This window comes from Corapipo altera, unplaced genomic scaffold, assembly GCF_003945725.1.
Source record: "Corapipo altera isolate COAL_440 unplaced genomic scaffold, ASM394572v1 22b, whole genome shotgun sequence".
NCBI classification, from domain to species: Eukaryota; Metazoa; Chordata; class Aves; order Passeriformes; family Pipridae; genus Corapipo; species Corapipo altera.
In genome coordinates, this window is record NW_020884876.1 from 12613938 (window position 1) to 12632161 (window position 18224).

The following is an 18224-nucleotide window of genomic DNA, read 5'->3' on the forward strand; positions in this document are numbered from 1 at the left end:
CACACCTGTAAATATAGTGATAAGAGTAATGAGCAGATCAGGTTCCAAAGTGGAGTCCAAATGCAGTGGATGCTCCAGAAAGTAAAGGGGAAAAAAAAAAAAGAAGAGGAAAGAATATGCCCTACATGTGCTGACAGTACAGAAGTGAACATACAAAAATGTTATTTCCAATTGAGATTTTTCTGTCGTTGACCTAGAAATTTTTATTGCTACTCCTGACATCATCAGTAGGAATACTCCAACTGATGTGATGTGAAAATACACATGACTATGCATGTAAACATGGTGACCATTTTTTCCACTGTTCACTTCCTGAAACAACACAAAAGAAATTCCAGATTGCTTGAAATAGAAAAAAATAATTATAAAACAAAGCGCTTTGAGGTCAGAGGTGTCAAAAGGAACCATTTTAACCTTTCAAAACCAATTCTGTTCAGCTCTGTTCTGATGCTGTATATCATACTACTTACACTGGAATCTGAAAAATAAAACTGAAATATATTTAGTCAAGGGGATTCCAAAGTTGAAACTGTAATTCAAACTGTCTTAATTTAATTCATATGATCCCCAGACAAGACCTAGATGTCATGATCCTATTTGAGGTTGACTAAATTCCCACAGGCTTATACCTAAGAAGACAAGTAAATAACAAGAGAAAATGCATTGTGTTTGGCTGACAGAATTTGATCTGACCAAAATAACCTCTAGCATAGTTTAAACGAAAAACTTACCAGCTTCATACACCATCATATTGATATTATTATTTGCATGTACATTAGTATAAATAACATATATTAGTAGTTGTAATAAGAACTTTAGACAGAGCAAATACAAATAGTGAGTAACTTTCTTTTATAGTGTCTGAAGAATTTCACAGGAGGAGATGAATTGCACTTGAATTTTTTTTGTTTAGGTCTTTTGGTAATAATCACCGTACCAAAAACTCAGTGATGCTGAAACTGAAGTATATGCTATAGAGCACATCCATGGTCCTTTAAAACCATTCCTGAAAGACAGAGAACTGAATAGCCTGTACAGCAGATAGGTCAACCTTTCAATAATGAGTTCAGCTGCTTTAGTGGCTGTTGAGATAGATTAGACAAGCTTTTCCCATAGACTTAAAATCATCAATATACACCATTTTCTTTATCAGAATTCTGCAGGTGCTTTATTTCCTTCTCTGATAGCATTACTATACTCTCATGAGAAAATACTTCTATCCTCAGCTGTCACATTCCTGAATGATCCACACCATTTTATCTAATGCAGATTTTAGGTAATGAAAATAAATTATGCCTTTCTGTAAGTATTGTGGAACCTCTAAGTTTTGCACCTTGGAGTCTTTTGACTTAAAAATTCCTTTGTTTATCTCAAAGTGATTTTATGATCATCAAGATGTTTTTCATATTTCTATCTAAAAACTTTATATTAAAAATTTAGGACAGTCTCAAAAGTTACATTTGCTAAAATGAAAACAGTAAGAACTGCAAAATCCAATGTTTCAAGACCTCTACGCTGAGAAAGAACTCCCTTATATTAGTATTAGAAGTTCATGATAGATTCTTTCACTAGGTATTTTCCCTGATCTTTTCAGCCCATCCTGTAGTGGATAAGGCACTGGTTTAAACTCTTACACCTAATTCCTATTAACATTAGCAGCAAGAAATGTCAGTCTATCAAACTGAGTAAAAAAAAAAGACTTAGTAATTTTAAAGGATTATATAACAAATAAAATAAGACAATGATACCATAAACCTACTGAAAATGGATATTGGACTGGGTGTAGAAAGATGGCTGGGGTAAAATTAGAAGAAACTGAGAAATTAGATTCACATCCTAACAGACGTTAGTAACTGTCCACAACAGTATGGAAACTACAGAGTAAAATGCAGCTGCTACTCCCTGGACGGAATGTGGTTGGCAGCTCCATGACGATTTCCCATACAACAGTAAGTACTTGCTAAGAGGGATGGAACGGAGAGTGGAGCAGAGCAGAGACACCATGACCAGGTTCTGTGGAAATCCTTGCAGGAAGGGGAACTCAATGGTACTTTTCAGCTGATAAACTGCACAGCACCTGTCAGCCAAGGGAGATAAGAGAAGATGCCCTGCTGCTGAGCCAACAACTGTGGCAAAATCTCTCTCTTTGGATGAACTTGGTTCATTAAAGCCTAACTGTAACATTAACGCACACCTCCAATCCAAAGTTACCCACCTCCAAGGTACAACCACCCCCCACTGAGCATGCACCCTGTATTTTTTTGACTGTGTCTTTAAAAGCAAACTGAGAAAATTTTACACCAATCAGTAACAATGGTGTTCACGACTATAGTCACTCAAGCTCCACTTAAACATAAAGAAATAGCATAAAAGTAAGTTGACAATGGGGGGAAAGTTAGGGAAGACTCCATTGTAACTGCTGGGATCAGTCAGGGCTGAACCTGTCTTTTCCCCCACAAGTACGCCTTTGGGCAAGAATCCTACTCTAAGCTCACTGAATACTTTTATTGGGCACTAGAGCTTGTCTGCGTATTGCTTTGAATCTGTTTTTGCAGTCAGATACTATCACCAGCAGCCCTCAAACCTTAACCTGTCACCATTTTCTATTAATGAAGAGTGTTATTCCACAAACGGTTAGTGTGAGTCCTCCATGGGCACTGGAACATCTTCACCAGCAGCAGATAACACACTTGAATAGTGGAAAGACCCACTGAGGGGTCTCCCTTATGCTGTTGGTCAATCCAGCAGGACTGTTCACTGAGGGGTCCCCACAACAGGACACTGACAGACTGGTCAGGCATAGGGGGCTTGAATTTCATTTTGATACAAGAGAGCTATTTATGATTACAACCCTCTATGCAAATTATAGTACCTATCTTGGATCAGAAACTTGATGAGTAGCAGACATTCTCTGTCTGGGAATCTGTGACAGAAGAATCAAGAGCTTTCCACACTTAACAGCTCCAATGTACAGGAATAATATGTTTCCTACCAGCATGACCATTAACTCTGAACAGCCATTTACTCAGGAGTTGATGACAGGAAACTGGATAAATGTCAGCAGCAGAGCAACAGGGACATATCCCATTTTGCTTTTCAAATGGTATGTTTCTTTGCAGAATGGAGTCCAAATGGACCATCAGGAGCAAAACAAGACCAATAAGGCTAGAAGACCCCTCAACAAATGCCTGACTCCAAACAAAGACTAAGTTGTAGAGAGATGAGCCTGCTGTAATGGTGAAGTCTGACATTCATAAGCTGGATGTCAAGGCTTTTCAAAGACAACGTTAGAGATGACACTTCAAAGCACCTCTAAGAAACAGAGCTGCAGCTTTTATTCAGCATTCCTTTTTCAATTAAAAACACTATTCCCAACACCATAAAGTGCTTCTTAGTAGGATATTCAATTGCTTAGTCTGTGCTCCACTTTGTTTTATTAACATGGAGACTTTCCAGAACACAAGTAGTTCACAGCCATGGATACAACATAAAAGTACAGATATTAGAAGAACAGTAGCACAGACTCCAGTGACAATATAATTCATTTGTGAAATGCCTACAATGTCCATTAAACATGTGACTCCACAAAAGGGTCAGTTTGAAAGGCAGATCAGAAATAGTTATGATGAAAGCACAAAAAAAGACATGAGGCACTTGGTAGGTGAATTGTGTGCAACTGTGCACTGGTAACTGTTAAGAACAGAACTACTCTTCATAATTTCAATACCCGTTTTACTGTTTTATTCTAGTGTATGTTGTAAATTAGATCATTATGTTATCTTATGAATGAAAAGCTATATACTGCTGGATGGACACTTTTTTAAAGGTGATTTTATCCTTCAGACTTGCCTTTCACTTTAGACTATTTTCATATTTAGAGTTTGAGGTTATACATTAAAAAAATCTGTGATGCAGCTGCACTGTAGTTATGTATACACAAAAGTAATATAAAGAGGAGTTTTCTCAGAGCTGCTTCTGTCTCCCACAGCCTGATCCCCCATAGCTTAATCTGTTTCTCTGAATAGTAATCTTGCTATTACTCATCCTATTTCCACTACCACAAAAACCTGTCTTGCTTTTCATCCTCCCCTGCTTCTGACATTGATTAGGAGAGGACTGTCTGTATGTGTGGGCTTACGTAAGTGTGGGGTTTATGTCTAAAAGTATAGTAACTGCTTTATCTTAATTAGGTACACTTAGTCGATACAGAGAATTTATTTAAAATTATATAAGAAAGAGATGCCAACAAGATGACTTTGACAGCTTTTACCTTTTTTTACTCATTAGAAAACTGTGAGTAGACAGACAGATTGAAGCATTACTCTCACTTTTTAGTCAGTCTTTTCTTCAAATCCAATATTAGAGTAATAAGAAAATAATTAAAACTATCAGTTATGAATTCCACTTCAATGTCCCTTTAATAGGCATTATTTTGCACTCTATTGCAACGTAAAGGAAGTTTATCCACAGAAGATATTTGAAACTAGCAATTCCCACAGGTTCCTGTATCCTAGTTAGGTAAAGAAGACACAGTAAGTTTTTCTCAAGGACCTTTTAGTTCATTTTGCATGGCATTGACTTTCTCTTTTCAAAGCTAAACAGTTGCAAGACTGTCACACATTAAGGACTTAAAAGAAAAGCTTTATCTTTCCAAAGAAATGAACATATTCTTCAAGAAAATGAAGAGCACCATACCTTTTTTCAGATATACAATGACTGAATCACAAATATCATATAATATGAGCTGTAACTTAATTCACAAAAAAAAAATAAATTATGAGTAGTCTGCCTTGATGGCTTAAATAAACTTTATTTCACTCCTATACACTATAGTACCTGAAAGGAGACTACAAGAAATCTGGAAAGAAACTGTATACAAGAAAATGTGGTGACAGGATAAGGGGGAATGGCTTTAAACTGACAGAGGGTAAGTTTAGATTAGGTATTAGAAAGAAATTCTTTACTGTGAGGGTGGTGAGACACTGGCACAGGTTGTCCAGAGAAGCTGTGGATGCCCCAGCCCTGGAAGTGTTCAAGATCAGGCTGGATGGAGCTCTGAGCAACGTGGTCTAGGGGAAGGTGTCCCTGCTCCTGGCAGAGGGGTTGGAATTAGATGTTCTCTAAGGTCCCTTCCAACCCAAGCCATGTTATTGTTCTATGATTACAGGTATGAAGGCAAGTTTGTATTGGTACAAAATGAAATGGCATGGATGCTTGAAAAAATCAAATTACTGTCCTGGATGTTATGGAACTTTGGGGCACACAGAGTTTAATGACAATTTCTTTTTAAAAGAAAGTGATCAAAGCAATGTTTTTTAACTGTCTGCTTCTACACAGGCCTGAATCAACTTAGGGACAAAGCTCTATTGGCCAACACACTTTAGCAAAGAATTAGTCAGTGTAAGGAAAGTACAAAACAAGATAGAAACTAAGAAGTGCAACTGGTAAGTACACGACTATGTGTATATCACAGAGGGCAGAAAAATACAGGGAGATTAACCTTTTTGTTTACATCACAAAAATCTCTGCAGAAAAACTTTAAAATTTCTATTATTTTCTCTTTTCTTTGAGCACACAATGGTGGAAATACGAAAAATCTTCACATACTGTGTATGTTTTGGATACAAACCACACAAAAGAAATGTACAAGTAATATTCAAGGTAGTGGTAATAAAGTCGGTCTAAGACCTCTGAAGGTCAAGCACGAAAAAGAAAGGGGGGACAGACCAGGGAAGTAGGCATAAATGTTAACATTGAGAATGAGGAGAAAGACATAATGGAGGAGCTTCCACTGACCGCTGAAATTCTCCTTGTGCACAGTCCAAAACAATGCAAACAGTATCTTGTTTGGACAGTATATAGTTGGGGAACCAGCAACATGGAGTTTAAAAATATCTGATACTTACCATACAAAAGAGAAGCTTGGAATACTGATCAGCTTTGTGTGTGCAATTAAACATTCTTAGCAATAAAGTTGTAACTAAATTGTTTCAAATTAAATTGATTTGTTATAATAGAAGACCTTAAGATAAGGCATCATTAAAATTATACATATTTGCTTAAAATTAGTACCACACTTATTTTTAAAAACAAAGAAAATCCACAAACATCTGACCTGGTGACCCTGAAACAACCAACTTTATACGGATACAGCATCAGGTAGCATCAAAATATACCTATGTCACATCTGTAACTCTTCTCTCAAACAGACTGACTGCACATGTCCCTGATCTGTTGGTAGAAACTGTCAGCAAATGCTGATGCCTCCTGAGATAAAAAAACAATATTGAAACTCTGTGAACTGGACTGAGACCAATATCATTTCACAAAGGTATTCACTGATCCCCTGGAATGCCAAAAACGCTCTGATCACTAATCATGGTGACTTTATTTACACTGGTTATTTCACAGTGATAGATTATATATCCCATTACCATTCTCTTGAGCTATGCAATTCCCCCAAATAAATAAATCGTAAAGTAAACTAAATTTTTTTCCAAATTATACCAAGATCTGGCTGCAGTTGTATTTGCTTCACTTGCAAGACACTGAGAAAATCAAGACTAATGAGAGTAGAGAGATTAATTCCTTATGTGGAATTAGATTCATATGTGCTCTGAACTCTTGCAAAAGGAAATAAAAGCCATGAATATTGGTTAAGCTAGGTCATTAAAAATAAATAAAATTAAATGTGGTGGGTTTTTGCACCTGTCTTTTTGACTTTCAAGGACCTTATCCAGTCAAAAATCAAGCCACTAAGCAATACAGGTAACACATGGTTATCACAGATTCACCGAATGGCTGATGTTGGAAGGGACCTCTGAAGGTCATCTGGTCCAAACCCCCGCTCAAGCAGTGCCACCTAGAGCAAGGTGCCCAGAACCACCTCCAAAGGTGGGTATTTCATAGCTTTCCTGGGAAACCTGTACTCCATGCTTTGGAACACTGATGCAGTTTTCTTTTAAAGACTCAGTTTTTTTCATCCTTAGTGTAATTTTTCCTTAAATTGTCTTCCAGGACCTGAATTAATGCCCACTGACATACTGTCCCATATGTATTGATTTTGAATGCACAGATCTCTTTCATTTTATCTTTTAAAAAAAACCTATAATGAATTAATTGTGTTTATTAAATCAACTATGAAATGCTTCCTTCACATTTTAAAAAAATATTCCAGCTCATTTTCAAAAGCTTATTTATTAAAAGTTTCTAGTTTTCAGGGCTCAAAAATAATGGAGAAAAAGAGAATCTGTCTAAAGCTGTAAACAGCAAACTAAAGCACCATTATTAAATTGCCTGATGACGAACTAATTGAAAATTAGCAGTTTAGCTAATTTATATTTACAATAGATCTTATGTTACAATGCAAAAGGCACCAATTTTGGCCTAACTTTCAACACTTGCAAAATTAGTATCTTCCAAAGACTTACAGGGAACAGACAGGAACAATGAAAAAAAACAATTCCTACCTCTTCTATGGAAAAGAAACTTCTACGGAAAACTTTACTCAACCAAGAAACAAGACTATACACTAAACATTCAGAGAAGTTGATTGTGATGTCTTGTCAGGAAACATATTATGTAGGGCACCGCAACAAGTCAATAGTGCTAATTATCAATCACGGTTAAAGCCTCCTCATTAGCAATGAGATTTTTATGAACATATATTAGGTATCTTTTTTTTAAAATAAAATTAGGTTCTATGACTTCAGAAAATGTGCCATTTGAAATGTACCTTAGGTACCTTATCAAGTATAGCTTCAGATATACATCAAATAAAAACAACTTCATCACTTGAGCTTGGAGGAGAAGGTGAGGAGAGGGGAAGCGGCCCAACTCCCACAAAACTCTTCATAGCAAGGGAATGTGCAGTTTTGCTTCCAGGTGATGGCAGTATGGGTTTATCAAGGTATTGTTTACCTTCTGCCAGGTAACCATTCCCAGCATTCCCAAGTGAAGAAGAAAGATGAACGAACTCACCCCTCCAAATCCTGTATTTCAAGGAAATCTTAAGGAATCATATTCGCTGAATTTGATATATGTAGATTAGATGTCAAATTGGTTCTCAAAGCCCTCGCTACATTTAAAGATAATGAATAATTATTACTGATGAAATTTTGCTAGAACTTACCCCTGAAATTAGGCAAGGAAAAGAGATGTTTGCATCCTCCGGGAAATCACAAACACAGACAGATGTTATTTCCTCTTTTAAACTATTTTGAGATTCCTCTAGCATTAACATTCCAAATAATCAATTTCAAGTGTGTATCTCTAAAATCAAATAAGAAAATAGATATCTCTACCAAATTAAAATTCATGCTGAAAGACCTACACCTTGTAGCTATTATCTCTGTCATGTAAATATATTTACATCCTCATCTGCAATCAAATAAACCATCAGCCAATAAAGTACCATTCACGCATTTGAATATATACCTAATATTAATGGTTCCTAACCTCTCCAGAGACAAGGACAGGACTGGAGGGACTGATGATAAATTTCATCAAGTTAAAGTAATTTCACTTCTATCTCTTCCTTTCCATGTCTACTGTGGCCCTGCTTACAAGGTAACATTATTCTTGAACTTTAAACACGTTCTTTCGTACTGTCTGGAATGCAAACGATCTTCAGTGCATAATGACTATTCTTTGGATCAGATCTTGTAAGGGAGAGAAGGAAATTAATTCACAATACCTTCCAAATATAATCTGCAGCAATGTAGGTGAAATCAAGACTCCACAAAGTCATCTGCCTCTTTTCTTATTTGTACTTCATCCCACTTTCACTTCCCTGTTTCCAAAACACCTCACCTAGCCCAGTGATCATCACCAGAAAAAACTGTACGTATTCTCTTCCCACTCCTTATTTTGATTTGTTCTGGTGCCTTTTCTTTGTCAGCCTAGTCCTAGCTTCTATCCCCCATACCTATCTCCTAATGTTATCAGATTTTGTACCCATTTTTCTTCCTTCCTTTTCCCATGTCACTTATGACACAAATCTCGTGTGCCACATTTTCAATTCTAAGCTTGCCTCATGACATGTTTCCAACATACTAGTCCACAGGATTCTGCTCTAATGTTCCACTGAGTGGTCAAGGTTACTGATGCTAAGTGACAAACAGATTTAGCTACCCAGGAAGAACTGAAACACTGTCATTGGGAATGCAAAAAGTGGTATTAATAAAAGTTTTAAAACTTGTCCAAATTTGGGCCTATGAAGCAGACAAAAAGGATGGATTTGATAAAATCTCCTCCAAGTAATTTACCTTCCTGCTTCAAACTAGGACAGTAAGACTATTTAAAGTAAAATAGTATGCACAAATAAGCAAAATACTGTTTTCTCTACTTGAGGTTTCTGAAATATGCATTTTGCTTGAAAATGTCTCTCCAAATATTCAACCTGATGCAGATATCTCACATTAGGAATTCCAACCATTATGCCCTATACTCAGTAGTGTCATAAGCCATTTAAAATCAAAAATTATATTGAGAAATACTGAACAAACTTAACAGACATTTCATCAGTTCTACTTATACTAATTGAATGTAAAATTCTACAATGTATTAAAGTATAAAGTGTTTGAGCTAAATTATGTAAGTTCCTAGATTGCTCTATTACAATATTAATTGTTAAAGCTGACAAAAGGAACCTTCTGTCAAAAATATTAAAAATCAAGTGGAGATTTAAAAGTATTTGGCACAAGAACTGCAATTATTTTCACAAAGCAGCATACACTTATGCCATACAAATCACTTTCAATTATCATTACTTCAGTTAACTAATTTACTGGTCTAAATGATAGGGAAAATTACATACAGAGGTTTTTTTTTGTGTGGTATTTTAAAACATGAAGGTTATAGAAAATAATGAATAATTTTTCTTAAAAAAAAATTGCAAAATATACCTCTATTTTTAGACAAGGTTGACAAATTTATGTATATATAAAGCCTTCCCAAATCTTCGTTCGCGAAGCCCAGTCATGATATATATATGACTATTACACTTTCATGATGTATAAGGAGAAGCACATGCCTAGGAAAGGAGTTTACTACAGTCAACACACTCAGCACAGAGCATCTCTGCTAGTCACTATAAAAGGCTGTCAAGAAAGCTGAGTTCTTTCCCTTCTACAGGCTCAGGCAGCTCACTTCTGGCAGAAGGTGGCCTTTATCCTGATTTTTAACTCTGAAATTCTCTGAAACAGGGTCCTGAGCTTCCATCTGAAAATTAAGCTCATGGAAGCAGCAACAATTCTAATCAGCATAGATTCTTTCAAAACAGGTTTGACGGAGATGCTGTTTTACCTGGTCACTTGTTAGTTGCAAGGCACATGTGAGATCACAGAAAGCACAGGGTTCAAAACCCCACTAAATAAGGGCATCTGAATACTTGCTCTCCACTTTGCCTCAGCGAGCTCTGGTAACAGGCTCTGCATTCATCCTCATACTCTCGAAGCACATCTCCCTGGCACCACAAGCAATCCTGAGATACCCCCCGGTCACAGTGAACACACAGGAATTGCCATAGCTCCACGATTAGGTTATTCATTTGGGAGGATGGAGAACTGAGTTCAAGACCCTGCTATAATGAATGCTTAATTTAGAATACTGAAATGTTCATTGTTGCGGAATATGCAGGCCTGTTCTCCCATCCCAAAAGGCTGCCTTAATCACTAGGTTACAGAGTTCCTCTCTCTAGCTTAAAAGACATTTAAGTACTTAATTCTAAAAGAACAGCTCCATCATGAAAGCCTCTGAAAGGACTAGTCAATTGTTTAACATGAAAACCTGAATGTAAAACCCATAGAGAAAGGCAGGAAGAATGACTCCAGTCTCTCAAATATTTCAGCAAAATATTTTCAGCAAAACCATTTTACATCATCTTTCTGGCAGCTCTTTTCTCATCAGTTCATTTAGGACATTGTCTGCATATCGCCATGGAAAAAGAAATGTGAGCATCCATGTTGAGTTTCCACTCTTTTAACAAACAAGGCCACCAGTGCAAAGGTTCCCTGCAGCTCAACTCACTGGCCACATTTTGTAAGACATGCAAATACTGAGGAGTAGCAATTTATCAACTTATACAGCTATGGAATCTGAAGCTAAAAATCCAAAGCAGTTTTCTTCTCAGTACTTGACAGGTGAGGTATGAATACATTGACATTTAAATGCTTGATTTAGATGCCTGCAGGGACATTTAGGCAACAGCATCCCTTTTGCAAATTTGTCTCTTAAATACTTTAAGATTTACAGAAAAACAATACTTGTAATAATGAATCTGAAGAATTTAATAATAATGTCATCAGCTAATCTGTTTAAATTATCTAAATTACTTCAGCTAACCTGAATAAATATGTTGCTATTAACTCTCACAGAATCATAGATTCAGAGAATGTTAAGGAGTTGGAATGGATGTCAGAGATCATCTAGTCCCAACTCCCCCTGCCATGGGCACAGACACCTCCCTTTAGACAAGGTTGCTCAAGGCCTTATCCAACCCAGCTTTGAACACTGCCAGGGTTGGGGCACGACCTCCCTGGGCAACCTGTTGCTGTGTCTAACCACTCTTACAGTAAAGAAATTACTCCTAATATCTTTCAATTTGTACCCATTACTCCTTGTCCTATCACTACAGCTCCTGGTGAAGAGTAACTCTCTGTCTTCCCTGTAGGTCCCTGAAGGTTGATATGAGGTATCAACACAACCTTCACTTCTCCAGGCTGAACAGGCCCAACTTTCTCAGTGTGTCTTCACAGGGGAGGTGCTCCAGTCCTCTTACCAACTTCGTGGCTCGCTTCTGGACTTGCTCCAGCAAGGACTTCAATGTCCTTCTCATGTTGGAAACAACAGAACCGTATGACTCCAGGTGGAGTCTCACAAGAGCAAACTACAGGTATAGAATCACCTCCTTTGAACTGCTGGTCACGCTGTTTTTGATGCAGTCCAGGATTTGGTTGGCTTTCTGGGCTGCAAAAACCTAAAACACTTAACTTAAAAATTGGGTAAAGACTGCTAAACCTACAAATGTTCCTGCTATATTTCAGAAATTCACAGTACTTAAAAGAAGAAAATAATTTGCTCAGTCTATCATGTCTTATACTGCTTGTGTGCAACAAACATAAATACAATTTTACAAAGTATAAGCAATTTCTTTTTTTGTCACAAGTAAGATTTACTAGCTTCCATTTCATTCTGGTGTTATATAATTAATAATAGCACACTATAAGCAGGCATGCTTTATATGTAGGAAACAAAAACAAAAAACCAAACCCCAAAACAACAAGCTTTGAAGAAGAAAAAGAATCCTACAGAAGTCTCCACCCAAGATATTCCGACACATTTTAGGACCAGTTCTGCTTGGGTCACTGGGCAAACTGCAAAGGTACTGATCCAGCTAGTGCTTACTGCTAATGCTCTGAATGCAGAGTTGAAATAGAAATCCTTTATTAATGATCTCTGATATATTTTTAAAAGATTTTTAGGAACAGATAGCCTTCCACTGCATTAAAGGGAAGTAGTCTAGTTTTCACTCTCACATGGGTGGGTGGGTTTTAAGAGTAAAAACGTAACTAAAAATGTCTTGTTCCTACAAGAGCACTGTGGAAGACAAGAGCTGGGATTCAGTCACTCTGCTTCCCTAATAAGAGACAACAAATACACTCATCTATTTTTGGAAAGTTAAACTAATGACTGTGCTTTTCAAAGGCTTATTCTCTTTTCTTCTGTGAAGGGAGTGCTTTGTGAACGTTCTCACACATTCAGGCACTGATAAAAATCCCTTCGTTTCAAACAGGGATCTGTGTTCTGTTGTCAAATTACTTTACAGCAGACTTATGTTGTATAGACAAATATTCCCAATCACTGTGTATATCTTTGCTTTTAAAAATAATTAAGTGAATCTCTTGTTCAGTACACTCCAAATCACAAAGGCTGAGAGACTGAAGTTCTCAATGATTTGACCCTACCATTAATAGATTAAATGTCCTGCAACGAAAGAGAGGGAAAAAAAAACATTTCAGAGCAAACAATTTGTATAGGAGAGACACAGAAAATGTTTCCCAGTTTAAGAACATCTTAAGAGGCCGATGAGGAAAGTGTGCTTTAACTAGTAAATTATTTTACTATTTCTCATATAACAAGTAAAGACTGATTTCATGAAATCTTTAGTTTGCATGCCATTCTTGGAACTCCAACTCCTTACCAAAAAATAATCAAATAATTCTGCTGATGGGAAAGTTCTTTATAAATCTGTGAGACAGTTGACTGACAAAAGCATTATACAAAATTATATAGAAAGAATATAGCTCTTTCTTGATGTCTTTCTCTGTAACATTTCATATAATTAAATAACCACTTTGCATTTCTTCACTATGAGCACAAATGTAACATTTTCTATGCTTATAAGTGTTTTCACAAGACATATGTGGCAAAAAACAGTTTAACTGTTCTATTTATGCTGATGATTAATGTGACTTTTAGAGAACAGAGCTATCACTAAGAGGCTTGAAAAATCCTATACATACTTCTTATCATGGATTTTATCATGAATTTTTGATTTGCATTATATGGCACTTATCTAAGCAAGCAGGTTGGAAGTTAAAAACGTAAAAACAAATCATAAGGTATAGGGATTTCATTATAAAGAATCTTATTTCCAATACTGGACACTCACATCAAGTCACTGAATAGGCATCAGCATCTCTGGAGATCAGCACAGTGAGTGAGCCAAATAAATGGCAATTAGGATTGTTATGTGAGGCAACTATTAATAAACCATTAAACAAAAATAAAAATGCTGCAAGCATGAGATGAGACTTCCTGGAAGGGAAAATATAAGAAACTCTATATGAAGTTTTCGGGGTGGAAATCAGCTTTTACTTGCTACATAATTACATAACTTATATACTTGTTTATCACTTTTTCATTATTCATATTTTTAAAGTAAATAACTATAAACTGAAAATAATCACATATGGTGCAGAAGATAAATCTTTTATACAGATTTAAGCACTGTCATCTTACAGAAAGCAGAGAATAATTACTTGTATGTAATTATTGTAAGTAAGAAATAATTAAAGGTATGACACAATTTAAAGAAATTGGACAGGACACTAAAAGGCATTTCATAACACTTAGGTTAATTAAACTGTAATATAATTTTCCAAAGGAAGTGATTATATTTTTTTAAAATACCAAGGGAGGCAAGGAAGGAAAATGTGGTATATGTGTATACCTACACAGTAGTATTCCTCTGCTCGGGCTTCCAGGTTGCATCTATATAGACTTGTGGAGAGAGACAGGAACTAATTGCCCAGGCTCACAGATCTGAGCTTTTCCAGATCTTCTACTAGCTAACAGCTAGTGAGCATTCAGTCCATGAGACCAGTCTAGAGCTACTCCAGAGTGAAGCCCTCTGGAGCACACGTAACTAGATACTGAGCGCTCAGCAGCATCTATTGCGCTGTCAACACTGTTTATTGATGTTAACTTAGCCACCAACGGCCACCTATCAAAGCCAAAACTAAAAAATGGTATATGTAAGCTTGCATTCTGCACTGTGAAAACACAACCAAAGAGTTTTATTTTATTCTCAGGAGCAAACTCATTTGCATCAGCCTAAACTATGACGGAGTCAGCTAACATCAATCTGCAAAAGGTTATGTGGATTTTCTGTCAGTAGAGTTTGAGTTATCGGCTTTAAAGGCTGCTGTAGCTGCAGAAGTCAGCCAGCTGTGGTGGGCTTTCCCTATGATGCCTCATCCCCAGACAGACTTCCCTGGCTGTGATGCTGTGGCATGAATGGCACTTTGAAGAGAGAGTGAACTTAAAGGACACACAGCCTCAGAATGGTTCCATCACTCCAACACAGTGCTCAAGACTGACTGGTAAGCTCAGCTGGCCTCCGCAGTTCCTTATCCAATTTACAGAAACCTTCAATGACAGCTGTGAACACATTCACACTGCAAAACAGTATTACAGCACTTGAAATGAGAAGCTTACTTAAGTTTTAAACTCAGTATTTGTAACAATAAACTTTACCAGAATGTAAAGAACAGAATACCCTGAAAAACAAGAACTTCTCATTGTTCAGATACGTGCACCAGCTGCCTATGCTTCACACTACTTTACTATATTCACATCTATTTCAAAGCAGTTTGGAGGGAATCCAAAGTGCTACCAGATGCTGTTTGCTGTTCCCCGAAGAGAACCACAGATTATATCATAATAACAGACTGCAAATCAGAATTAAAAGTGATACATCATAAATCCCTTTTTATGGTTCCACTCTGCACTTTGAGGTTTCTAAATATGATTTTTGTGGGGTTTAATATGTGCTTATATTTTCTTTTGTTTTCTACAGCTGGTTTCTTTGGCTATCATTCATGCTGCCCAAATTGCAGACAGAATATTCTTCCTCATATTGACCTCTACAGCACTGCTTGTTGAGAGCATATTTTAATTTAGATTTTCAATACTGGCACAGACAAGTGCAAGGGTTCTTGCATTCATAACAGTGGAAGGTGCCAGTAAGCACTCGCAAGATGTGACATTAGACACATGCAGGCCTAGCACAAGTCAATATGAAGATAATTAATCTCAGTCCCACCCCAAGAAAGACAATGAATATTTCCCTCTGATCTACAGACAGACGTGTTTTGAGCAGGACAAATGTCTGTATTAATAACAGCAGAAAATCCTAAGCAGCGCGAGATCCGTCCTTAGATCTACTAACACCACAAAGTAACGCTTAGTAATATTTTACTGGAAATATTTTTCCATTCATCATGTATCTTCTCATCAATGGAGAATTAAAAGAGAAATATACTAAAACCTTCCAAATTCCTTTTTACTTGGAGTTTTTTCCTAAATGACACAGCAGACCAGACTCTTTGAGTACTGAGATGATCCTCTTTATATTATTCACATAACCCGAACTGGTCTTTTCTCTCTCTATATATTTCTCTTCACTGTGCTCCTCACTAGGTAAATAAACAGAAGCACTGAAATCATGTCCAATACCACTCTATCCACCGAAAGCATCAGACAGCATTTCTGAAGCTTTTGTCACATTTCAAAAGTATCCAAAACAACCTATGAAGCTACTGGGTCATTTTGTCTCTCTTCTGAAATAACAGAAATAATGTTTCTCATCCTTAAAGGAGAATTTCTTATTTAAGAAGAAGAGATCTCTTTTGCTGTTTGAATTGTGATCCACTGCTCTCATGAAAGTAAGCTACAAGTAGTCAATGCCACTTTATCATTTCTGGTCTTATTCAGTATCTCTGCTCACAAAAGAAAAGAAAAGGTACATCATTATCAAATAGCACGACTTCTGCATATCACACATCAGGAGCGCTGTGATGTCACGTTCCTACTATTATTTCACATACCAGCTTCTGTAGGCTGATGTGGTAATAACACACTTTCAATTCACCAGCAGTAACAGGAGCACTGAATTCTTCGTACAGCAAAATCACAAATGAAAAAAAGGAAAACTATGAATGTATTAGCATTAGCGAAGACTCAGACTTAACTTAGATGTCATTTTTTTTTTTTTTAAATGTTAATACTGGAAGACAATACTTTATAATAGCTGTTCTGCCACCCACAGAGTAAATGTGGATATATCAGACAAGTACTGAACTTTTAATAAACCAGCCCATTAAGTACTCAAAGAACTCGTGTGTATCTATGTTACAGCTTTCTTTACACTTTCTTTGCATCACAGAACACCTGGAAGACTTACATTTAAAATTTATCAGCCAAGTGCAACGCTGATACAAAAATAAAAACGAAGAGTAAAGCACAAAAATTCTTTGCAATCACCACTGTCATGATTCATTCCCCTTCCTGCAACTACTAATGCCACACCATGTCTCTTCTTGCTTTCTCTCCTCCTCCTTGGCTGTTTTAACTAAATTACTAATTTTAAATCAATTCAAGATGACAGTTCCAAAAATTGCTTTCCTTTGTAATTCTATTTTTATTACTATTTTACCACTGTTTTCTACTGCATTATACCCTATCCCCTGTATTATGTCTTCTCCATCTTCTATCTAAAAACTACTTGGCCTTCATATTCAAAGTTTTCTATGACATCAAATTGGGCTGTGAAATCTCCCTAAAAGCTTACTTTTAGTTCTAGTGTTTCATGATACCTTTATATCTTGTTTTGGGGAGACAAGATTGTGCAGTTTTGGGTGGCTTTTTTCTGGGGAGTCATGGTGGTCGTGTGGCTCTTTGGTGCTATTATTGTAATATTACACTTCACCATCATATGCTGCATTAAAGCAAATATGCCCCTTCACTACAAACATTTTCAACATACTCATTTAAAAAAACCAACCAACCAAAAAAAAAACCACCAAAAATCCCCAGATCAGTATCAAGAAATTTGAAAGCTAGTCACTTCAAATGAAACATACAGATTTCTCTTAAATCCATTAACTGTCATATCCAAACTATCAGAATGTGTTTCCTCCAAAATGTTAAATGTGCCTTTCACATAAGTGCATCATATATTTTTGGGAAACAATGAGCCGGATCTGAGGATAAAACAGAGTAGTAATATTAATTGAATACTGATATATAAAAGGAAGAAGTGATAGGGTAACAGATTTGCCTTTTATAAAAATAAATGTGAGATGACATTTGCTAAGTGAAATTTCTATAGTATGCTACAAAAATCACAGTACAAATCCTTTTGCTTTATCACAGATGCAATAATATTGTGACAGGAAAAGTCTATGGCAGATTTCTAGCAAAAATAACCCATTAGCTCCTTATGGCTGGTTACTTCTTTCAGCATTTTCCTTCAAATACGTTACTAGGGCTGCCAGTTGTCATGACATATTATTTATGAGGCATATGTCTTTTGTTAAGCACTGTTCTTTTTATCGATTTTTTGACAGGTTTTACTTACTGCCAGATAATATACTAGAACATTTTACTGGCATTGGTCATGTTAGAACTGTAAATTAAAGCATTGTGATAAGGAACTGGAGCATACTAACTGAAATTATAACTGTTAGATAATAGGAAAATTGTGATATTTATTAGGAAAATAAAACTAAATTTATTACAAAACACAGCTATTTGTGACAAAACATGCCAAAATAACAATGTCAAAATTATTCATCTTCATCAAAAAGAGCATCTTCTCATAAAGCAATGTATAATAGCACTAATTATATCATTATTAGACAATTTTTTGTTTCATTGCT

At 36.3% G+C, this 18224-nt stretch overlaps 1 protein-coding gene across 3 annotated transcripts in view; it reads right to left on the reverse strand.

The window, feature by feature from the left end:
• Nucleotides 1-18224, reverse strand: part of GALNTL6 (polypeptide N-acetylgalactosaminyltransferase like 6) — a 460275-nt gene that overhangs the window by 316627 nt on the left and 125424 nt on the right. The window contains exon 1 of one of the 3 annotated variants that reach the window (XM_027635756.1): nucleotides 1958-1986. The exons of the other annotated variants lie outside the window; for them this stretch is intronic. The gene's annotated coding sequence lies outside the window, so the exon portion shown is untranslated. Of the gene's footprint in view, nucleotides 1-1957; nucleotides 1987-18224 lie in introns of those variants that run through there. 3 annotated transcript variants of the gene reach the window in all.